Source organism: Staurois parvus, unplaced genomic scaffold (genome assembly GCF_062004578.1).
Source record: "Staurois parvus isolate SC_StPar_1 unplaced genomic scaffold, SC_StPar_1.0 ptg000327l, whole genome shotgun sequence".
NCBI classification, from domain to species: Eukaryota; Metazoa; Chordata; class Amphibia; order Anura; family Ranidae; genus Staurois; species Staurois parvus.
This window is the reverse complement of record NW_028318123.1, coordinates 509,742-535,580: the sequence shown is the minus strand read 5'-3', so window position 1 is coordinate 535,580 and position 25,839 is coordinate 509,742. Positions and strand designations below refer to the sequence as shown.

The 25,839-nt window shown below is 38.3% G+C and overlaps 1 protein-coding gene across 3 annotated transcripts in view; it reads right to left on the bottom strand.

The window, feature by feature from the left end:
* NLGN4X (neuroligin 4 X-linked) overlaps positions 1-25,839 on the bottom strand; it is a 419,494-nt gene that overhangs the window by 361,819 nt on the left and 31,836 nt on the right. Inside the window, exon 1 of one of the 3 annotated variants that reach the window (XM_089683878.1) lies at positions 7,444-7,461. The exons of the other annotated variants lie outside the window; for them this stretch is intronic. The gene's annotated coding sequence lies outside the window, so the exon portion shown is untranslated. Of the gene's footprint in view, positions 1-7,443; positions 7,462-25,839 lie in introns of those variants that run through there. 3 annotated transcript variants of the gene reach the window in all.

Here is a 25,839-nt window from a genome sequence, read left to right as displayed (position 1 = left end):
CACTTATAGCTTTAAGAGTTTGTAAAGACCCCCAAACCATATTTTTTTTTAAAGTGCACTTGCAAACATTTTTATCATAGCAATATTTTCAATACACCTTACTCCGAAATTAGGAGTCTGATTAAAGTGATTGTAAACCCTAACTTTGTAAAACAACCCATTCAGTTTAAAATAGAGATAAAAGGCAAAACATTTGTGTATAGATCTAAAAATATAGGTCTAAAAAAAACACAAACACATTTTTATAAGTGATCACATAAACACAAGAGCTGGGGGAGGGAAAACAGCTGCACACTTATCTTCCCAGTGACTGGCTGTGCAAAGGGGGCATGTCAGGACAAGTCTGAACATTGGAGGAGAGCAGGCTGAGTTCTGACTGTAGTCACATAGCGATCACATGATCACAATGTCAACAAAGCTGTTATTAATGAATCTCATTCATAACAGCTCTGCTTCCTATACTTGTGATCTGTGATTGGCCCACAGCTATCACGTGGACCTGGGCCAGTCATTGCACCCTGTACCATGTGATTAGCTGTATCCAATCACAAATCACTAGTAATCACGCTTTCATGAATGAAACTCTTTCATTCATGACAGTTCAGAACATTGCTAGTATACTGATCTTCATTGTAACAGCAATCAAAGTGTAAACAAAAATCCCTTCTCACCCCCCCCCCGAAGTAGTACAATATTACTATGGTGAGTTTGTAAGCATATAAAGTATGTAACAAATAGTAACAAAAAATAAAAAGTTAAAAAATAAAACAACATATTAAAAAATTTTAATAAAAAAGTCAGCATCCCTAAGCACCACCACACCAGTCATATGATGATGACGCTGTACTGCACTGGTGACAGTATGTAAAAAAAAAGTGAAAAAAAAGTATTTAATTTGTTTTTATTTAATTGTGACAAAAAAATACAACTTCAAAAACTCACCATGCCTCTTATTAAATACCTCAGACTGTATACTTTCGCAAAAAGGGATCACTTGGGTGGTATATGCACTGTCCTGGCATTTTAAGGGCCTCAACAAATAAGTACATCAGAACATCAGAGCCGATCAATTTTCAAATATATATACCATGGTTTGTAGACGCTATAGATTTCCCACAAATCAATTAAGATAGACACATTTGGGATTTTGTTTACCAAAGACATGTAGCAGAATACACTTTAGCCTAAATTTATGAAGACATTTGAGTTTTTTTACCGGATATGTATTATAACAGAAAATAGAAAAAAGGTGGGGTTTTTTCATAATTTGTGTATTTTTTCATTTATATAATAAAAAATTAAAAACTCAGTGGTGATCAAATACCACCAAAAGAAAGCTCTGTTTGTGTAAAAGATTATATAAATTTAATTTGTGTACAGTGTTGCATGACCACACAATTGCCAATACAAATAGTTCAGTGCTGAATAGCAAAAAATTTCATGGTCATGAAGGGGATAAAATCTTCCAGAGCTTACGTTATTAACGTTTCTTCTACATGCTGGGGAAAAAAACACCAAATGCTTGTATAAGCAGTGTGCATGAGGCCTAAATAAGTCTGTGAGTAGGAGGAATGATGATTGTGTTCTATAGATAGACTCAGACTTTATTTAACCATGACCTCTTAATCCATACCTAGTGTTCAGTGCAATGGATCAACACCCAGCGTTGCTATGGTGGCGTGTTTTGTCTGTCTGTCTGTTTCTCTTTCTCAGTATTATGGCTGCAGATAATAGAGTTTTGCAAATGAAATTCAGTGCTTCAAAAAAACACCATTCTTCAAATGGATGTAAGTATGCTTGCCTAACTTCAAAATATTAATTCTGCATTAATTATAGGTAGAAGCTGTACCTTTAAAACACATTAAATCTGGTAACTTAGCACATATACTGTAACCTCTTATCTTTTAACCTAATTTTCACTCTCTCTGCCATATATTGTGTATATATATATATATATATATATATATATAAACTGTATATATATAAATAAAATCTAGCAATGAAGTATTTAGAACGGGCTTACTTTGTCAAGTTTTGCATGATATTAACTTTTTTTTTATAGCACTTGTTGATAAAACGTGTTGGAAAAGCAGGCATCTACTGGCATTAGGTATCTACAGTATGTACACATACAGTTATATAAATAAAAGTTCTATCAAATTGATAGCCTTTAATTACACTCATCTACTTTATCGTTAGCATGGCATTGAGCAGTGCCTAAAGTAACTGGCTTTCCAGTTGCCCCTAAGCCCTGGTTCACACCAAACACGGCTTTGAAATCTTGCTACTTCAGCGCAATTTCACCTTCGATCAGTGTGACATCATGTGCGGATTGCCGGCATCTGTGTGATGTCATGCACAGATGTCAATGCAAGCCACACATGAAATTGCTGAAAACACTGCAGGAACCTTTTTCAAAGTCCGTGCGACTCAGAGTAGCCCTGATTTGAGTGGTTCCATAGACGCAAAAAGGGTGCAAATTGTCTTGAGACTTTGATTTGTCAAGTCGCATAACAAATGTAAATCAGGTATAACTGTTAATGTTAGTCTCTGCATTAATAGTTACATTTATTTATGTATTTTCTGGTTTGCCACAGGTTTACAGCATTCCCTCCTAAAGTCTTATACACACCTGTCGGTGTACCTGCCAGGTTCACATCATGCGGCAACAGGAAACCAGATAGTCAGCACTACAAATTTTACTATTTTAGTATATTAGCAATATTAGCTCCTGAACTCTTGGAGTCTGCTGCTTAGGACTCCCAAACATTATATCTTCTGAAAGCAGAGATCCTGGAGAATAACATTGTAAGTGACTAAATCCTCATCACTTCTGGCTTTGTTCATTACAGAGGAGATGGAGGAATGGATGTTCCTCCCTTTCCTCTTTTGGCAGCTGATCTGTCCACTTCCAGTGGTCCTGGGCACCCCAGGGGACCAGGAAAGCCTTGGAAAGGTGGGTGGGCAGTGGGGGGACCCCTTCCAAGCCCTGTAAATGTAATCAGGCCATTGTAGAGCCACTCAGATCACTTTTACCTGAAACTGATCGCTGGCTGAAAATTTTGATACCAGGCTGCAGCCATGTTCTTCCTATAACCACTTATCCAGGATGTACTGCATATATATGTATGCTGGATGGGAAATGTTTAAAAAGAGATTTACTGTGGGTAACTTTTCAGATGAGAGGTAGAGATTTTCAATGGTGTAAACGAGACATTAGTAAATCAGTTTCAGTTGGACATTTGTGCATCATCTTATAATGACCTAGCTGCTGTTAGAATATTACGCCTTTACATTCTAAAAAAAGGTAGACCCATAGCGATTTACCTGTTTCTTAAAACAGTTATATTTAAAGCAGAACTGAACCCTTCTCTCCTTTACAGCCAAGGAACTTGCCATCTTAGCTTCTGTTTGATCTGCACTTTCAATGATGTTGCACATGTGATCAGTAATAATGCCAGCCCTTAGATTGGTTGAAAGCACAAGCACTTGTGACAGTTATCATTCATGGTTGTAACTGTAACTGTTTTGGGAAACATTAAATTGATGGGTTTAGTTTGTATGTTCATGTCAGCTCTCAACAAAACTTTCAAGCCCTCAAACAGCTCATCACACATGCAGCACCATGTTACTTCATATAGTGATGGCTTTGAAAGTATAGGATTGGGTGGTTTATTTTGTTGTTGAAAAAGATGTAAGCCCTTTTTGTTTTAAAAAGTATAATAGTGGTCAGCAAAGCTATAAAAAATCACCTTTTTTCTATCTTTTGTTTGTGATTGCCTTCTTCCATGAGTTCCGTGTTATGGAAGCAAAAAGTGCTCTCTTGAATGGACAGCTGCACTTTTGACAAAAACTGACCACTGTCAATTAAGCAAAGCAGGGCAGAAGCTGACTACAAACCCTGAGGTTTTTTTTTGTTAATTTTTGTGTTCAACCAGTGTTGAACAAATACAATTTCTTGCATCCTTGCAAGCAAGGTGGACCATTCCATCTGACAATTCTAACAATCAGCTTCTGTCCAAAAGGGTGGGCTACACATAGATCTAAATTTGGCTAGTTCCTGCTGAACCAGCTGAGTTTCAATCCATGCAGGCCCAGCTTTAGCCTGTGACATGACAAGCAATCTCTGGGACTACAGCTGTTTGCTGGCTTGGCATATTGTATGTCCCAGGGATCTGCATCGATCAGGGCCAAACATGAAGGGGATATTTCATAAGGGGACATGCAGGATCACAAGGTATTTACTGAACCTTCTCCTACTTTTTTAAATAAAGCTACATATATGTTGAGGGACAAAGGAAAGTACTTCCATTTTCTTTACAATTAAGGATAAGATACACTTTAAAGAGTAACTGTATTTATTTAATTTTTAAAATTTATTTCAGATACTTATATAGCACCATCAATTTTCGCAGCGCTTTTACATATATATTGTACATTCACATCAGTCTGTAGCCATATTGTTGAGGAAGGACAAGAACTTATGTCCAGTTTTACCTCTGTCTGTGGCCCCATTGGTCATGGTTTCATTCATAAACCACTGTCTCCAGTAGGGATGTGGCAAAATTAAATTAATCAATCTACTAAAAATATTTTTATAGTTATTTCTTTATTTATTTATCGAGTTTATATAGCGCCAAAGGGTTTGCTCAGCGCTGAACAATAGAGGGGGGGACAATACATGAAACAGAACAGTAACATCAAACAGTACACAAGGGGTAAGAGGGCCCTACTCTTTCGAGCTTACAATCTAGGAATCTTACAATCTAGGAATCTATTTCCTTATTAAAGATATGTCCCCATACATACCGAAGCTACTAACTACTAATATAGAACAACCATATATTGCTTTAGTATTGCTGTTGAACACTGTTATTTATTCCAACACCCAACACATACAAATACTCAATAAAGTGCAGCACAACTATTTGTAACCCTTGATCAATGCAATGCTTCATATAGTGCAATCAGCAAAAAAAAAAAAAATATTCATATTCTCCAACTACTGTAAGTATGTATCTGTTAAAGTGTTCCTAAACCCACAATAGTAAAGACTGTATATGCAGTAAAGTCTGTATATGCAGTAAAGTATGCTGTGGAACCTAAGGGGTTAATCCTCCACATTATGTAAAAAGGATGTCTGATCCTGTCTTCTCTGATTCCCTTCCCTGTTCTTCCACTGTTCCCTGTCTATCTCCTGATTGAACAGAGCCTTGGGGGCAAGGTGCACATGCTGTTTTGGTGTGTATTGCTAGAGAGTTTTTTTTTTTTTGGCACAGGGCCAATCAGCACTGTCCAGACAGGGCCAGGGGTTGTGCATCCTCCTAGAGCAAAATGCAAACTCCTCCTACAAGCTTTAACATGTGCTCTACTGGACACTAAGAGAAGTCACACAACTCCTCTAACTGCTGATGAGAAAAGGTATTTATCAGTTTATATTTACTTAAATAATTGCATTGCCATGTTCTGTGTACTGTGGGAGACCAGATAGAGTGAATGCAGGGTTCCGGGTTTAGTAGCACTTTAATATCCCACCTATGTGAATGAAAATAAATTATAACTTATATACTTAAAGCTTATAAAAAAAAAGCAGCCTTCGACCAATATATACCGTATTTTTTGCTCCATAAGACGCACTTTTTCCCCCAAAAAAAGGGGGGAAAATGTCAGTGCGTCTTATGGAGCGAACATAAAGCGGCCGGTCCGGTATTTCTGCCGCCACCATGTCAGAATACTGGGCCGGCCGCTCAGCTGTTCTCTCCTGCAGGGCCTTACCTCATTCCAGCGCTGCACAGTCTTCCCGCGCTGGCTTCTGTGACAGCCGGGTGCCCACTGCGCATGTGCTGCGCTTTGTGAATGATCCGGTGTCTTCTGGGACACATGACAGGTCCCAGAAGGTGCTGGGCCATTCACAAAGTGCAGCGCTTCTTGTGCATGCGCAGTGGGCACCCGGCTGTCACAGAAGCCGGCCCGGGAAGAAGAGGGAAGGACAACTCCGCGAAAGTGGGAGCGGGTACCTGTCAAATTCAGTGCACTGTCTGCAGTCTCTGGTCATTCCCTGCACTGTCTGCAGTCTCTGGTCATTCCCTGTACTGTCTGCAGTCTCTGGTCATCCCCTGCACTGTCTGCAGTCTCTGGTGATCCCCTGCACTGTCTGCAGTCTCTGGTCATTCCCTGTACTGTCTGCAGCCTCTGGTCATTCCCTGCACTGTCTGCAGTCTCTGGTCGTCTCCTGTACTGTGTCCGCAGTCTCTGGTCGTCTCCTGCACTGTGTCCGCAGTCTCTGGTTGTCTCCTGCACTGTGTCCGCAGTCTCTGGTCATCTCCTGCACTGTGTCCTCAGTCTCTGGTCATCTCCTGCACTGTGTCCGCAGTCTCTGGTCATTCCCTGTACTGTGTCCGCAGTCTTTGGTCATCCCCTGTACTGTGTCCGTAGTCTCTGGTCATTCCCTGTACTGTGTCCGCAGTCTTTGGTCATCCCCTGTACTATGTCCGCAGTCTCTGGTCATCTCCTGTACTGTGTCCGCAGTCTCTGGTCAACTCCTGTATTGTGTCCACAGTCTCTGGTCATCCCCTGTACTGTGTCTGCAGTCTCTGGTCATCCCCTGTACTGTGTCTGCAGTCCATTGGTTCAGAATATTTTTTTTTCTTGTTTTTCGCCTCTAAAACCTAGGTGCGTCTTATGGTCAGGAGCGTTTTATGGAGCGAAAAATACGGTACTTCATGTAACTACAGTTCATAATAAAGTGCACCAATCTTCAGCATTGTGTCTGTGTGAGTGACTCCCAAACCATCACCAACACTTCTTTGGGTATTTACTTCTCTATACACTTGTTCCTATGGCAACATTGTCAATGAGGGGGGAAAAATCTCCCCAACAAACCATGGCCAGCAATAAAAACTAACATGTATTCTAACATTTCTGCACTGCACACAAAACTCACAAACAATAATAATATTAATAAAAATACGTTTTTATTATGTTTCCTTTCACAATTGGCTAGGTTCACATTTGTACAATGAGGGCATGCACACAAAATTAGACATGTTTACATGCAATGCAAAAAAAATACATCCCTTTTGTAAGTGTGTGAAATGTTCATGTGAAAATGTGCACATAACACGTGGTATAAAAGTATCATGCATTTTAGAGCAACACTATTAAAAAAAAGGTGCTTGCACTTTTTTTGTGTGATTTTTTGCATGTGGAGCAGCCCATTGAAATGAACATAATGCACCTAAACACTTGAAAACAAGCAAAAGTAGTTGTGCACTGTTGTACCTACATGAATGAAGCTCAACACAAAAGAGTGATTAAAAGAAAAGGCAATAAAACATCTCATTTCACTCTTACAAACAGTCCAGATTCTTGAAAATGAGATGTAATGAATGAGGCAAGCAGAATATTGATTTTAAATGTAATTTCCCATTAATTGTGCCTTACCCCATTCAGATGAACATGTTCTCCTTTCACTAGTAACTGTGTGAATTCCTGGTTGGAAAATTCAGAAGTCTTGGCGCTTCTGCTGCAAAAGTGCAATGAACTGATCAAAACACAGAAGCCTCTAACAGACTCTGCACTGTGTACGAAGTAGGGGGGAGGGTGCAACAATTCATTCTTCAAAATGAATCAGTATGAAGAATGACCTTGTTAAAAGATCAATGGTTAATATTTTAATTATGTGCCAAACCTGGGCTTTGGAGAAATTTCTTATAATGAGCAGAACAGGGTGATTACTATTATTAGCCAAAATATAGTAAAAACGTGCACAGTTAATATAGAGAACACAAAAAAAGCATTATTATTTCCAAGGCACATGTAATATGATTCTCTCTTGTTAAAAATAAGAGGATCTATCATTCTATGTGATCGATTTATTCCTTGTTCATAAGCTCCAATTTTATTCATTTGGATTTCTTTTTGTTTATTTGTACATACAGCATGTCCATTTTTACAATTTTGCTTTTGTTATTTAGGTGTAGTGGCTTTGTGATAGCCATTAGTGATTTTAGATTCTTGCTGTGCGTATACAGTTTGTATGGAAAGAATATATAGTGTACATCAACTACTGTTGTAGTGATGATCGAATGTAAATGACGTTGTGGGAGGAATAGATGTGAATAATTTTATGAACTCAGTCAATCATAATTAATGTACCAAACGTATTCCATAGATTTCCTAATTTCTAGCCTATTATTTACTGTTAAATGTCAAAATGTTCTGCCTTAGCTTGGAGGCAGCAGGGGTCTTTGGGTTGGAACTGAAAGGCTTGCTGAAGACAATAGATTTTCAGCAAGTACATTGTGAATAAAAGTGACTGTTAAAAAAAAAACACCACTTTAGATGCATAAATGGGATTGTTTTTATTCTGATGAATATTTCTTTCAGCTGCTAAAATGTTGCCTGTTCCAATGGTCAGATCAATCAATAACTCTATTTTATTTAAAGCTCATCTCCAGGCAGATATTGAATTAAATCAGCTAATACAGTTATTTACTCATTAAAACATTATGGGATTGATTTATTAAAGGCAAACAGACTGTGCATTTTGCAAGTGCAGTTGCTCCAAAGCTTAGTAAATGAAGAGAAGCTCGGCTGACCTTCCCTCATTATTTTTATTATTATTATTTCAGGTACTTATATAGTGCAGTCAATTTATGCAGCACTTTACATATATATTGTACATTCATATCAGTCCATAACCCTCAAGGGTTGTGCAATCTAAAGTCCAAATGTATGCAAGCAATGCTGTTTTTTTTTTTATTTTCCGGACTTTGGATGGGTGTTCTTTGCAAAGTGAAGCTTTACCTTATTTACTAAGCTCTGGAGCAACTGCATTTTCAAAGTGAGCTGTCTATTTGCTTTTAGTAAATTACCCCCTTGAAATGTATTTTTTTTTGCAGTTGTTCTAAGTACCTGAAATTGACTTGGCATTAGTCTCGTGTAATCCTTGCATTGCATATCTCAGACTGGAAACCAGAGGGCAGCACTGGGAGCTATGGTGTGATACATGTGTTTCCAATGAACATGCTGAAAGGAAGAGACAGAAGCAGTATGACTCATCAGTGCGCTACTTCTCCTTCATTGTCCACTTATAGGTTAAGGACAGGGAAGTGGTCAAGCTGTAGTACTTACTGCAGTGAAGCAAAGTGAGGTCACCAACCTGGTTGTTCTGTCTGGCAGGGATATGTAAATCTAAGATGTGGCTGGACAAATGACAAATCCTTCGGAAAGTAAAATTTGGTGGCTCCTCTGTTGTATTCAAAGCAGTTCTTCAGCCTTATCTTCAGGCTGAAGGTATATTACTGTACCAGCTGCTCTTTGTCCCTCAAATTGCTTTTTCTGAACTCACTGCACATCAGACGTCAGAAGCTGCCACAAGTCAGATACATACTGCCCCATTTCCTAGATTGTAAGCTCCAAGGAGCAGGGCCCTCCTTTCCCTCTTGTATTGAACTGTATTGTTGCTGTATTGTCTCCCGTTATATTGTAAAACGCTGAGCAAACTGTTGGCGCTATATAAATCCTGTATAATAATAATAATAATAATTTCCTGGCTGAAGGACATCCAGCATCATCTAACACTTTCCTTTCATCCTTAGGATGAAATCCATATAACTTCCATATACCTTCAGGCTGATGTGAATGTACAATATATATGTGTTAAAGCGCTGCGTAAATTGACGGCACTATATAAGTACCTGTAATAAAAAATAAATAATAATAAGATATATTATTGTACCAGCCCCTCTCTAGCACTAAAATTGCTTACTATGACCTCACTGCACACTGTAGGAGGCTCATTTCCTGGCTGGAGGACATCCAACATTGTCTAACCCTTTCCCTTCCATTCTAACTTTCCCTGGCCTGCTCCTTTCATTCACTGGATTTCAGTTTTTTTCAATATATGGCCTCTCTCACTAATCACGATCTGCATGCATTGCCCAAAGAAGCACAGAGACCCACTGAGGATGTCATTGGATCTAAAAATTAAGTATGTAATGAAAACTGTAAGGGTTTCCTTAAAAATGTATTTATCATTAAGGAAGAAGGGATAAACCAAGAAAGTTAAAATATAAGCAGCTTGAGCTTTAAACAGTGTAATTAACTGTTTTCCTGGAGTTTAACTTTAATCCTTTTGCTGCCAGGCACTGCAGTCCAATTTTAAACTCAGGTGGCCAGGCCATTTTTGCAATTTTTTTTTCACTTACAGCTTTCAGATTTGTTAAATATCCCACAAACTATATATTTTCAGAAATCATAAGACAATTAGAATAAAAAGAAGGTGCTACAGCACTCACGTATACAAATGCAGCTACCAAAAATGCTAACTTATGGGAAATAATGCATAAAATGATTCTTCATTGGTACCTAACCCAATATAGAATCTCCAAGTTCCAACCTAACTTTTCCAACTTATGTTGGATAGAATGTGGCCACATACGTACACTCTACCTTACTCTCTGGGCCTGTAATTAATTAGCTACATTTTGGACCTCTATTTTTCATACTATCTCTAGAATAACTTCCATTCCCACACAGTCTCATAGTTTGGCTATCTTGAACCTAGGCATTGAAAATTTTCCATATACATTCAGAACTGTGGTAATACATTTTCTTCTAGCTGCTAGATTAGTAATAATGAGACACTGGAAACTGCCCATATCACCTTCAATTGCCGAAGATGTGATACACGCGCACCATAATTACGATCATATGTACGTGTTTGTAATGCATGGCAACCATGGATAATATGATATAACAAACATAAGTAGCCGCTGTTGATTGCAATTTTTTGCACTATTATTATATATAATTCAACAGTAAGATCTGCTAACTACACTTTGGAGATGTCTAACTTCAAACTATTTCTCGTTTATCTTCTCTGTATTTACTGTTGATGTACATCATGTGTATACTGTTAAATGTAGAATTTTCTAATACTATTCTATGTCTCTTTTCCTCTTTCTTGTTTTTCTTTACTTACTATATATGGTGTATTGTACACTTGTCTGTTTGAAAATCCAATAAAAAAACTTAAAAAGAAGGTGCTACTGATTTTTTACATCACTTGATATTTGAGCAATTGTTTATAAAAACAATGTTTTTGCTAAAAATACACAAAAATCCTTATTAACTCACACAAACACAAGAAAATGTACACTTATTCCTGATAAATTCATCCTAAAATAAAAGTTAAATAACTAATATTTGTAAATTTTAAAGTGTGCCTTTTTGCAAAATGGTGAAAATTGAAAGTTTGCAAAAATAAGCAACTTACTCCAAAAATATGAAGATTTGAATTTTTAATATAACTTTCAGAGCTTTTAGGACCTCCCAAACCATACATTTTCTGAAAGACCGTGACCTATAAAACAACAACAAAAAAAAGGTGCTGCTGATTTTTTTTTTCTGCCCGCAATAGCTGTACAAATGTTTATCAAAACAATATTTTTACTAAAATTACATTATTAGCACACACAAGCACAACATAACTCACAGGGATTCTGTGCATTCCATGGAGGCAGTCCCATTGATGTCAGTTTGGATGCAGTGGATGCAGGGACGTAGACACTGCTGCCAACCTGACATATGTGAGGGTGCAGGTGCGGGTGCACGGTCCCAAACATAGACAGAATGGGTTTGGAGACACGCATCCACACCCACATGGATGTCAAATTGGGAGCAGTAGCTTTGTCTGTGAAGCCTCTGTGTCCCAATTGACATCATTGGGACTACTTGCATATAGGGTGCACTGAAAACCTGTGCATCCCAGTGTAGGTAAACACAGCCTCACATTTCTATTTATATTATTTTTTTTATTTATTTATTTATTTACAGCCCTGCTGGGGTAAGGGGGGGCTTTGGGCAGATTTTAGGGTCTACACAGACCCCAAATGTCTCTTTTTTGAGACAGAGAAAAATATAAAGAAGTATTGTATCTGGTCCCTGTGGGACAAAAAGAGCTTACTGATCATGCTCTTATAGTAAGATCAGATTTATCCAGATGAGAGCACACCCAATGGGGGGAAATCACAGTATTACACAGTGGAAGAGCACTAATTGGTAATATTCACTTGTATGATTAAGAAGAAACCTTATGATTTGAAACACTGGAAATTCATTGGGACTTAATATATGGACGTTTCTTTAAGAAAGTTTTGTACATTTTTTTTATATATATATTTTAAGTGATGCTTTTCGATGGATTTCTATATTTTTATTTTATTGTATGTATTTTTATTACTGTAAACACATTGTAGAACAGTAGAAGTGTGGCACATTATTGGTATTACCTTTATATATGGTTCCTTGCTTCTGGTATATCTTGTATATAGCCTCCCTTATATTTCCTTGTGAGACTGGATAATAAGATCTGCTGTTTTCCAATATTTTTTCTTTTGTCTTAGTTTCACTTGTTATTCACAATAGATTTCACACACTTAGTAATTCCCTGTCCCCTCGTTCCATTTTACTATCTGGTATCATTGTTTAGGCTGGATTCCTTACCAGATATCCTTACAATTGTAAAAGTATTGAAAATGCAAATTAAAAAACACCCCCTTGCAATGGCAAAGATGGTTATATAACCCTGTTGCTTGCACAGAACAGGTAAGTATAATATGTTTGTTATTTTTTAGGCTTTTAATATTTCTTTAAGGCTTTTTACCTTAAAGTGTTCTATGCATTTAGGTAAAAAAACCTCCTGTGCCTGGGATCCCCCTCAGCCCCCCATTATACTTACATGAGCTTCATCATGATCCAGCCATGTGCATGAGAGCAGTGACTCTCTATGCTCTGCTTTGCAGATACATAGCAGTGGGAGTCATTGGCTTCTGCTGCTGTCAATCACACCCTGCAATGAGGGAGAAGGCAAGGCAATGCCCTGCCATCTGTGTGTATGGACACAGGCAGTGGGGCTTGGGGACAAGCCATCACATGTTCTCCCATTGGAAGTGTCTGTTTTTCAAATACATAAATAAATAAACAAATAAATAAATAAACAACAGCTGAAGCTTTAAAATAATCACTTTAACTAATTTTAAATGTCCAAGTTGAATTTTACCCTCCACTACCCTCTGAAAAAAAAATTTCCTGAGTAAAGTGGAGAAATTCTATGTAGAGTGAAAAAAATCTATATAACATGGATTAATTCTCTAACAGCTTTATTTGATCTTCATGTTCACTCACCTATATGCTTCTATAGCCTCTGTTGAAGCCAAAAACTGCATATTCTCTGATGATTCTGTCAAAGCAATAGCTGCTGCTTCTAAGTGTAAAACTGTGAACATTAAAGCACAGTGATTACAAAAAAAAAGTTAAGTGAGAAATCGCCAACCACTAAATGTGTGACATAAATAGGACAATATTACAATACATAATATAAATTTGATTAATTAAGGCACCTGCCTCTTTAAAGTGGAGGCAACACATATCTATAGGGAAAGTTTATCTTAAGAAGAAGGCCTTTTAAATCTCTGTGCAATGAACAAATGTGTAAAAATGCGTACAATTATATACAACACATTAATGAATTCACTTAACAGTGTATCAATAAAATGTCCATATTACATGTGAGAAAAAGTCCCAAATCACCAGTATCTTGTGTAAAGTTAACTAATAAGAGTGACCGCTTCTTCTCCAAATGAACAAAAATGTGATCCACCATGTGATCAGCTGGAATGCCAACTCACCAGATTGGCACTGCCACAAAAGTAGTCAACAACCAGCATGGATAATGTCCTGTATCTAGAGGACTATCTAGTCTCCATATAATATCAAAACACTCAACACATAGATGTCATGAATGACATGAAATGTAAATTCATTGATGTGTTGTATATAATTGTACGGATTTTTGCACATTTGGCTCATCTTTTTAATATAAAATTTCCAATTAAAGCACAGAGGGCTCCATTCAGAAAGCGGTATCTTACTGCATCCAAGCATGCGGTAAGATACTGTACAGCGTTTTTCAAAAACGTTTTGAAATTCACAAAAAAAAGCTAATAAAACACTGCATGCGCTATTTTATGAAGTGATGCGGTAATTTACTGCATCCTTAAAGCAGAATTTCAGCCGTTTAATTAATTAAAGGCACCCACGTGAGAGTGGCAGCTTAGGCAATGCAAGTTGAAATAACCTGTGCTTGTAATCCTTTGCTTTACTTATAAAAAATAAAATTACTTACTGCACCCTCATATTGTGAATGCTGTCATCTTAAGTGTGGGCACCTGAAGCCAGCTCAGACATTCTTCTGGGAAATTGTGCAGCTGACTACCCAGGATGCACTTCCCGTTCTCGCAGTGTGAAGAAGGCGTGGCACATTCTCACGCCTGCACCGTGTGTAGAAGGCACAGCACTTTCTAGCTACTGCACAGTGTGAAGAAGGAGCGATCTTGCACCTGCGCAGTGTGAAGAAATCCCCGCTATCGCTTCACTTCCAGTCTCATAATAACATGAGATTTTGGCATTAGGCATTCCCTAGGACTGCTGGGATAGATGACACCAATATCCCAGCAGCCCTAAGGAATTCCTGATGATGTAATTGCCTAGACGGCCAAGACAGGAAGTGGAGACAGAAATGATCAATAAAGGTATTTAGAAAAAAAATATACATACTGTATATATATTGCCAAAACGGACTGTGAAAAGGGAGAACATTGTCTTTCAGGGGAGAAAAGAAAGGCTGGAACTCTGCTTTAACAACCAATGAGTCATCAACTGTCAACGGGATTCCCTGCTGACAGCTGAATGTAAATAAAAGAATTGCTGGCATATAAAAATTACTGAAAAATGCAGTGTGGGGTCCCCCTCCAATCCTTACCAGGCCCTTCGGGTCTCGTATGGATTTTAAGGGGCATCTCACACCAATATTGTTTTTAAAACTGGCATGGGGTCCTCCCCAAAATCCGTACCAGACCCTTATCCAAGCATGGCAGGTCAGGAAAGGGGGGATGAGCTAGCACCCCCCTCCTGAACCATTCTAGGCCATATGCCCTCAACATGGGGGTGTGCTTTGGGACTTGTTAAAAATTGCCTTCTGTGTTTATTTACACTACACCACCCCATACTCATTCACATGGAAGGTGGGATCTGGGAGCCCTCTTTTTAAGGGGGCTTCCAGATTCTGATAAGTCTCTTGCTGTCAGACCCCCACAACTACTGGCTAGGGTTGTGAGGAAAAGGCCCTTGTCCTCATCAATATTGGGACAAGGTGCTTTTGAGGGGAATCCCCCCTGCCTCAAAGCAACATCCCATGTTGAGGGCATGTGGCCTGGTATGGTTCAGGAGGGGAGGACACTCACTAGACCCTCCCTTTCCTGACCTGCCACGCTGTGTGCTCCGATAAGGGTCTAGTATTGATTTTGGGGGGCCAATACCAGAACTTACAAGAGTCTAGTATGGATTGGGGGGGATCCGACATGTTTTTTTTCAGCCACTTTTAAAGGCCGGCAATTCTTCTCTTTACATTCAGCTGTCAGCTGGGAACCCTGCTGACACCTGATGACTCATTAGTTGTTAAGGGCATGGCAGCCTCCAGCTCATTAACAACCATGTTGTTTACTGGTTGTTAAGGATGCCAGCAGCTGCCAGTTTCTATCGAATGCCGGTACCACTATTTATTTTCTGCATGCATTTATTTATTTACTTCCTTTTGTGAGTTGACTTTATGCTATATTTACTGAGCATTTTTGCTTTATGCGGTAAATACTGCATAAAGCAATAGTAAATTGACTTTTTCAGAATCACATGCAGTATTGGGAAAACACTTAAATACCACATGTGATCTGCTTTTGTGAATGGAGCCCAGTATTATATAGAATTGGTATTGGTAAAACAAAACTGGCTCCACAACTTCACCATACTTGTTCAAGCTATTATTTGTTTGCCCACATAGCACTTTCCTTCAAAAGTGCTACACATTCAAACATTAACATGCCCATTCAATATTAGAACTCCAGCAAACTGAAGGTTATGTTGTTTGCACTTTTCAGCATGAAACCTATGCTAGAGAGATCAAAGGATAAGTTCACTTGTCATAGCACATTACATGTTACACCCATATTCAGGGTGTAACATGTAGCATGTTACAAATGAAATGCCTCCCCCCAGCCCCCCCGATCTCCATTGTGACAGCTAGCATGGGATATTTTCCTCCGCTCGCCCAGCTGTGTCATTCATTCACAGTATTCTGTGAATGAGGACACTACAAGTTCAGACAACCTTTGCAACTGTCAGTTTGTAGTTCTTAATGAACTACCATGGCGCTGCAGAGCACCATGGTAGTTCACTGAGTCTTCCTGTCAGTATCTGCTTGCCCATCCGAGATGTACAGGCACACAGATACACTGACAGGTCTGCAGGAGACCAGTGATTTACTGATCACTGGTGCAATTCTTTAGAGGCTCCGGAAACACAAAATAATAAATGCACATTTTTTACCTGCAAAAAAAGTTCATTTTTTTATTTTTTGTTAAAAGGTGAACTTATTCTTTAACAGCATTGCAAACAGAAAACCTATTCCCACAAACAATTCTCTGAAAAAGATTGACCCATCATATCTTGATCATACTGGTTTATGGTGTTTAGGCTAGGGAAGCCTATTTGAACCAGATGAGAAAACCCCTTTAAAAATTTCAGGTCAACATCATATTGCTTCATTGATTCTGTAGCACTATAACTATCAAGTCAAACATTACTTTTCACAGCAGGAATATTACGAGCTCCTGGTTTGTTCATAATCAAATTAAGATGTATGAGTAGTGAGATATTCAAATGTATTACTTGTTGCAAGCTTTATCACATGGTACAAAACAAAATATGGACAATATTCCAGCTGATCAGCTCAATTTTCCTGTTTTCAAAGGCATTAACTTTATTGGGGAAGTAAAAGAACTGCTAATCTCTTCAAATACTGAAGCCAAAAGTGTTGATAGAGAGATTAGGACTGTATGTGGATTTTCAACCCACTTCCTTCTTCTCGTATGGGAGGGTCCTGGAAAAGACTGATAGGTATAGCTAGAATAATTATTCATAACATCTTCCTACAAGTAGCTACTTCAAGGCTCACTCTTGAGAGACTGACAACCTTCATAGTAGAAGTATGAGCCATCATTAACACCAGACCTCTAACCCCTGTTCCAAATGGCCTAAGGATCCTTTCATGCTTACTCCACCAACTCTTCTCACTCAAAAAACTAGATTATTCAGTGTCTCTTCTGGAGAATTCAGTACCAAAAACATACATTCACACCAGTGGAGATAACTTCAAAGTCTCTTGAATACCTTTCTTGGATCAGTAGAGGAAACCATATATATCTACAATGCAACCATGGAACAATGCAAACCACCAAACCTAATTCAAAACCTTGCGATGCTGTTCTAAAGAATTGCCAGTCACAAAAAAAAAACAAGTGTCCCTTAGATCTTGTTATCAAAGGTTTTCCAAGTATGAACATAAAAGTATGCACTATTGAGATAAAAGTCTGTTGAAATGGGACAATTGTCTGAACTGATCTTCCTTATATCTTGCAAGGATCCAAACATCAGTGTCAGCTGAAACCAGGCAGGGGGCATCATGCTTCTATCACAGTAAATCATCAGGTTTATGTTTTGTTTCTATTGACTTTGACTTGACTTTGACTTGGGCTCCCCAGTGGCCAAACTTTAATTTCTTATGTTAGTCTGTTTTTAGTAATGTCTGACCCCTGCACTTCCATTTTCCCATTATCCATTAAGCTATGAAGGAGAAAACAGGTACATACTGGGAAGCCAGTCTCTATTTTTTACTCTAAAAATGGAGAAGCATCTGAAAAAAGCCAGCCACCATATTGTGGCAAATGTTTAGCAGAGGACTGGCATATGTTCCCTTTCTAGGCAGCATCATTGGTGATATTTAGATTTTCACTATACCCAGTAACGGCTACATTCCTCAGCTGAATAACTCTGTTTATTGAATGTTTTATGTATTTGATTGTATGCATTTCTGCATGTCTCCCCAGTTTCACCAACACCTTTATAAAGCATATTGGCAGATGTTATTAGGGTGTACAGCTTAGGACCCCTTTTTCCAATTTTTGTTGCAGTTGTTGTTTTCAGATGTGTTTGCAAGCCTTGCCTTAAATCCAGTTGCCTATTTCTCCATCTTCATAACTGGTCTGAGTTTATATCCATTGGAATATTTGATATGTTGTCGAGAGGCACTATGTACTGTATGGCTTTGATATTTTAAAATATTTTGATTGTTTTGTTTTTTGTATTTATAGAATACATTTTTATTGATTTGGAGTCATTTTAATGGGCAACCTAAAACATTAAAATGCAGCAAAAATGTGCATGTACCATTTCTGGCAGTGCACCTCACAGCAATGCAATGAAACTCAAATTAGTGCTTTGTGCCAAGCAAGGTGTGTTGGGTGCTATTCAGAATGCACCCAGAATGCATTCAGAGCCTTTTTTTTTTGTTGTATTTTATTTTATCGCAGACTGAACCTCTGGCTGCAGCAGGAGGTGAAACATATTGCAGAGGTATTGCTACCACTGCTAAATGTGGCATTTTCCATCTCAGGGCTACTGGTCATTAGGGAGCCAGTGACTGCTGGTGTCCTAACAGCCATGACTCTTCCACAACCCACCCACTTAGTTGTCAGCTAGGCATATCTGGCTGACAGGTAAATGTGTAACAAATGGGCAAGTATTGTGTAAAAAATATGTCTTGGAGTGCTGAGCTTCAGGTCCAGTATGGATTTTAAGGGGTTCCCAACAAAAAAAGGCATGGAGTTACCCCCAAATTCTATAAAATAACTTTTGGGTCTGGCATGGATTTAACCCCATAAAAAATACATGACCAGATTCTTATCCAAGCATACAGCCTTTATGACCAGGAAAAGGAGTGATAAGTGTGCAGCTCCCTTTCTCCCAAACCATACCAAGCCACATGTCCCCATGTTGATGAGAACAAGGGTGTCTTCACCACAACTCTGGCCCAGTGGTTGTGGGGGTCTGTGGGCAACAGATTTATCAGAATTTGGAACTCCCCCTTTTAAAATAAGAGTGGTCCTGAATGCCAACCCCTCCATGTGAATGAGTAAGGCATATATAGTATCCTTACTCAATCACAAAAAAGTAAATGTAATAAACACACACACAAGCCCTTAATTAAAACCCACAATGTAAATCCACAGTCAATCATGCCATCCAATGATGCAGATCCTCATCAAGCATAGTGAATGAAAAGGTGTACTTTGCACCCCTCACACCAGGTGACCCCCTGTTTAAAATGGAGGCTGTCACATTTTTATAAGCCCCCTCACCTGCATAGCTCCACAACCACTGGACCAGGGTAATAGGGAAGAGGCCCCTGTCCTTACCAACACTGGAAGAAGAGGTTTTGCCATGTGGGTCTCCCTGGCAAGATAACCACCCCATATTGAGGGCATGTGGACTAATATGGTTCAGGAGGGGGGTTAATGCACTCATCCCCTCCTTTTCTGGTCAGACAGCCTATAGGCTTGGATATGGCTCTGGTATGGATTGAGGGAGCCCATGCTTATTCTTCCTTTTTTTGTAATTGTGTTCTTCCTAAAAATCCATACCAGACCAGAAGGGTGATTACAAAATTTTTAAAATGTTTTGCATGAAACTAGTAATCCTTTAATAAGCTAAAATACATGTCCCTTTCTTTCAGCACAGAGTTCCCCTCATTCTTATTTTGTACATTCATTAAATACCAAGTGTCTACACTATGAGATAAATAACTATTTTTGTCAATTGACTTTAATGTTTGCAGTATTTACTGCACATTTTCACTGAATTTGCATTATAAACAGCAAATCTGACATTTTACTTTAATGAGTTGTCTTTTTTATTTTGCATGAAAATACAAATATGCATGCAACAACCATTAAAAATATTAATTAAAGATCCTGATTTTAATTCTCACCTATTTGACATTTACATGGATATCAGTTGAACAGGAAGGAGTTTTGTGCTCAGTACATATTATGATTATTGCAATCTGATGAATAATATTATATCTGTTAATGTGATTAACCAGTCGACTGAATCTTGTGTAAAACATTTATACATAGAAAAAGCAAGATATACTTTTCAAAGATACTGTATATGATTGATACTTGTCTTAATAGAGAGAGATACTGTGAGGTGAAAATGGAGATGAAAATATAAGGACATTTGAGCTTGTTCCTCTGGCTTCCTTTGGCTCATTACCTCCTTTTTGAACAATAAGTGGTTCTCATCCTTAAAGTAATTGCAAAGTATTTGGTCTCTTACTTATTATTGTCAAGAGGATTAAATCCTACTACATTTCCTCTGCAGAAAGCTACACCTTCATATTATCTGCAATTTAGTAGGCTTTTACATAAGAGATTAAGTGAGTTTCATTGAACTAAATACATTATCACACCTGTAAAATGTATGCCTAATCACAATGTAGATCAAAATGTGAATTAAAAGCAAATACTCTGCCATTTTAACCAGGATGGCCTGCATTTGTCTTCTATTGGTCATTAGGTATTTTTACACCAGCACAGAACATGCAGTACTGCTGTGGGAGAATATGTAAAGAATTATAGAATATTGATAGCTGTAATACTAATGATATCAAAGTCATCTATTTGTAATCAGAAGCCAATGCAGGAGTTAACAGTAAAAAGCCATAGTTCACCTCAGATAAGCCATACATAACAACGCACAGGACCATGTAGGCAAAAGGCAGACAGACCTGCATGACACCCAGAAACAGGTTTAAGAAGGGCTTAGCTTTTAGTGCCCTTTTTAAACTGTTTTCCCATTTTAGGATGATACCTGTTACAGCTGAGGTTTACTTAAGCCAGCCATAGATGGTTCAAATCTCGAACCATCTATGGGCAAGCTGTTTGCACCCAATTTAATTTTTGTGTGGCTTGGGTACAACCAGCCTGTTGGATCTTTCCTTATTTCCAGAGGCCATAGCCGCTAATGTTCTAGGTGCAGTGATGGCTGTCCCCCCTCATGCTCCCCTGCAGGGAGAAAACAAAAGCTCCATGGGAGGGATCACCCCATCAATGCTGACTGTGTTAAAAGGGGAATTGAGCAAATTTCTTGTTGCAGGAAAGAAAGTCATATCATCTATGGCTGGCTTTACAGCACTGGAATCCATACAGCACTGGAAGGATTACTAAACCCAAGTACAATATATGTAATAAATTGAATCTTACAGTCCTTAGATGTGGTGATTTATTTTCTTTTCTTCTTTTTTTCATGCTAAGAACATTTTCACCAAATACAGAAAATATCTGTTAATCTTGTCAGAAATGCTGTGTCCTTGTCACTTCCTGTGAGCTGAACCGAAAGAATATATTCCTTCCTAGCTATTTTATGTTATATTATCTACCAACTGCCCTGCTCTTCATATAAAAGAGAAGAAGAGATAAGGACATTTTGTAGTCCACATGACAACCATGGCTCCCCTCAAAGATACAGTACAGAAGTGACACAGCCGCTTAGGAACAGGAAATGTGTTATTTGCAGTATAATGTGATAACAATCAAGCAAAAGAAGCTTGGAGGACAAAAAGGAAAACAAAAGCAGCAACCACACCAAAGACTGAAAAGCTGCAATATATTACATTGTTGGTTTTGGGTTTATATACACTTGAAGTGCCACTAGTTATAGGGTAGGCATGGCACTGTGTATGATGCTTCAGAGGTGTATGCTGGGCAATGACAGCCTCTAGATAAAGATTGAAGTCATTGCTGTGGTAAGTAACAGCCCTTTTGACAGATACTTTGTAAAGTATATATATGTAGATAGCCAAAACATTTGTTTTTTTAAATTTTGGAATACTAGTGAATAGTTAGGCAACAGAAAAATTGACAAGGATTCTAAGTCCAAGCTAGTGAAATGTAACCTCCCTTATTATCCTGGCAACCATTTTCACTAAAATAAAAATGGTTCTGATGAGAAATACAAACATTTTACAGCAGTCACCAGAACAATGAGTGATGGTAAATGTTCCCGAAGGAAGACTGATTCATGTAATAACTATCTAAGAGAATTCCATTAGTTTTGTAAAGTGTTACTTTCAAATTCTGTGCACCTCTGGGACAAGTGAAGGCAATCCATCCAAAACGAAAAAAAATTGGCTGTACATATACTTTAACTCAACTTCTCTTACTTCTCCTATTGTATGAGAATCTGAAATAAAGATAAGCAATGAGCAGAACAGAGGGTGCTTATATGCTCATATGACCAAGCATGCTCATGGACCATACTGATATACACTGGTACTTTCTATACTTTGATTAAACAATGGTGCCCAGACAGGAAAATTCATCATAGAGGATACATTGACCTAAGCAGTATCTATAGAGATATAATTTACCCAATAACATACTATATGATAAATTTTCTAACTGCAAAGTTCAGTACCCATAGCAACTAATCTATCTTGTACTTGTTTACATTAGTGAAGGGAATTCTGATTGGTTGCTATGGGGTACCTATTTCACCTAGTTATTTTTCCTTACACTCTTTATAGGATATGGCTGTACACATACAGTAGATTATTTTTTAAACGTATTCCTATCAGCAGTTAGAATCTGCCATATTTGAGAAGGCCTAATACTAAAAAAATGTGTATTAGAGAAATTCTTTATTAGGATGCACCAAAGCCTAGTCGACTAACATAAAACATCTTTTGAACTCAATAGGAGTTTCTGTATCAAGTGAACCAATTAGCACTATTGCTAGCATAATGCATACTCCCCAGTGGGAATTCTAAGAAAAACCTATGTAATAGTATCAAATATCTGACTCTTTTGTACACAGCAGTGTTAATGTAACACTACAAAGATAAGTGATTGCTACCTTACTCCACAATTTAATGTGGTGAGAGATCAGTAATGAAGACCCTGCTGGAAAAGTAAAAAACAAACACAAACAAACCACAAAAAGGAGTCACACCGCTACAAGTATCACCCAGCTTAGAAAGTAATAGGGTAAGATCACTACTGCATTAGACAGATAGATATACATTATTTCCAATGGGAGACTTGTTTCAGTATTAGCTGTCTAAGGATGAAATTACTATCCTTTAATAGGGTATCCTCTCAGTTCCTCTTATATCTTGTTAAGATGAGATACATCATGGAGTTGGGTTATTAATATGTAACAAGATGTAGTCACAAGTAAGCTATCTCAGCTTGAATTAAAAATGATTTATAAGTGAACTATGTTCTACATCTTGTTGTGTTATGAGTTCTTTCTTCTTATTTTAGCCCTGTCTAGACAATGTAGGAGTGAAAGGTTGTCTGTAAATTTGGTAACCCTGTGTTGGATGTGTGGAATGGTGGTTAGAAGCAGATGGATAGGGAAGGACATGAGGCCTTGTACCTATGACTATGCTTTTTTCTTTTATATTATGGGGCCTTTTTATGTTATTTTTAATAAGCTTTTTGGCTCATATATGAAATAATAAGTAATATGCAAATATCACGTATTGCCCTTTATCATTTAGGTGTTATTAACAATGTTATCTCAGATAATCAGAATTTTCCCCTTTCCCATTTGATATGCCTGAGATATAGAATAGTGTAGAAAGCACGTAACTGATATGTAACTGAATGACTGATATAAAAACTATGTGTTTATGCTTTTCACATTTCACTCTGCCTTTGATGCTTTGTGATCCAGTGTACACTGCTATTACTCAGTAGACATAGACAGAAAATATACTGCTGTGGACGTCCTTCAATGCAAGCCTAATCTTTAGAATCTCAAGACTGGAAGTAAAGGAAAATCTCCCCAAAAGATACAAACAGCAAAAAAAAAAAAAAACTTAACAGTGGTTTCAACTATTCCCTACTCTAATAAAAATATATTATTGATTTTTTTTCATTCTTTTTTATTTAGTTATCATTTCATTAATATGTATTATTAGTAGAAATATATTTTCTCATAAATAACCATAAAATTCCTTAAGACGTAAACACATACAAACATCAGACAGGATCATGCAAATGTCAATATATAAATTAACAAGACATCTCAGATACATGATTAAGGGATTGCAGACCCTAACACCTAACCAAATTAACCAACAGACCCGCAAAACAACATTTTTCCCAATACCACACAAGGGCCAGACAACACGTTTACTCATTGAGTTGAATTTACATTATACAATGTATATAGTAAACAGAACACCAAACTATTATTGACCTCTTTACAGGTCTAAAGTCATTGAAGACCCATTCTATTACCAAACTAAGGCTGGCCATACATTATACAATTATCTTCCAATTTTCTACCCAATTTCCTTTAGATTTACCTTCAACTGTGTAGTGCAAGGGCCTGCCTAATTGGATACAACTGAAAGTGTTGTTTAGGTTTGTCCTCCTAGTATATGGTTTTTGGTAAATCTAAACCAAAAATCTCCAGATAATTGTATAATGTATGGCCAGCCTTACTGTATCTGCCAGGAAAATTAACATCTGTCATTTATTATCTCCATGAGGTAATATATTTAACAATTGGATGGACAAAACAAAGAAGAACAACAAATTTGGAGGAATAAAAATTAAGGGATTAGCGGATAGAGGAGGGAAAACTCATCTAATCCTGGAAAAACTACTGATCTGCAGACAAGACCTCCCACTACCCAACTTGCCAATACCCCACCCAACATGACTCAAACCTTCAATACAGATAAGTGCCTACCCCTTACTGTGGCTTCAGCTTCTACTGCAAGTCCTAGTCATAAAAATATGTATGTATATAGGTTCTAGGAGCAATATTCATTATAAATATCTTTTCACTAAAGTATTCTCTATATTCTCTTTAATATCAAAGTGTGTCCACAGTTTACTTTTCTCTTCTACCACTTTTGTATGTAATCTTCATATACTAAATTGTGTCTACCACCAGTGCTTATTCCAAAACTTAATAGTTATCTGACAATACTGTCAATTAAGGTCAGCTGGGATTTGTGGAAACAATCTTTCCTTCTGGCACTTCTACTTTGTCTTCAGAATGTACCATAAATCCCAGGATTTCTCAAGTAATGTAACAAATAGGTCATGTTCCACATAGCTTTATAACATTAAAATATCTTAGGGGCGCATGCGCGGCTGGGAACTTTGATGGCCGCATTCCTGTGAGCTCCGTACATCCCCCGACCTAAGAGACTCACCCACGGCGCACCGCTGCTCCGTATTTGTCCCTGGGTGAGTCACAGTAGCAGGGCACCCAGCACGCCAGACCTCAGTCCTATAATGGGGAAGATAGGGCGCTGGAAGCCTCCCTCCCCTCCGCCACGTGAGCTGTGGCCGTCACCGCTGCAGCGGTTTCTTCACAGGCCACAATCCTCGGCCTCAATTACAACAGGGATCCCACAGACGAGCTGCAACGGGCCCCCAGTGGCGGTCGGAGGTACTACACCAGCTGTCTCCAGCTTCCTCCACAATGCCTCCACAATGCAGCCAACCTCCTCACTCCCAGTGATGAGCTCTGACGGGCCCCCAGTGGCGGCAGGGGGTACTACACCTGCTGCCTCCACAATGCAGCTAATCTCCTCACTCCCTCAGCACCAACATATAGATGAATCTGAATCCCAAATCCCTATAGAGGGGACAGCAGAGCATCCTTTGATGAGCCTTTCCTCATCCGCTCTCACAAATCTCTGTGTGTCACCTGCCCTCACGATATCTACGCTAGAAGAAAAATTGCAGGTATTCTTGCGCAATATTACCGCCACTATTGCCGCTGAAGTGGGCAAATTAGCCTTGGATCTTCGTGGAGAAATAGCGCAGATTGGGGAGCGTGCAGATCAACTGG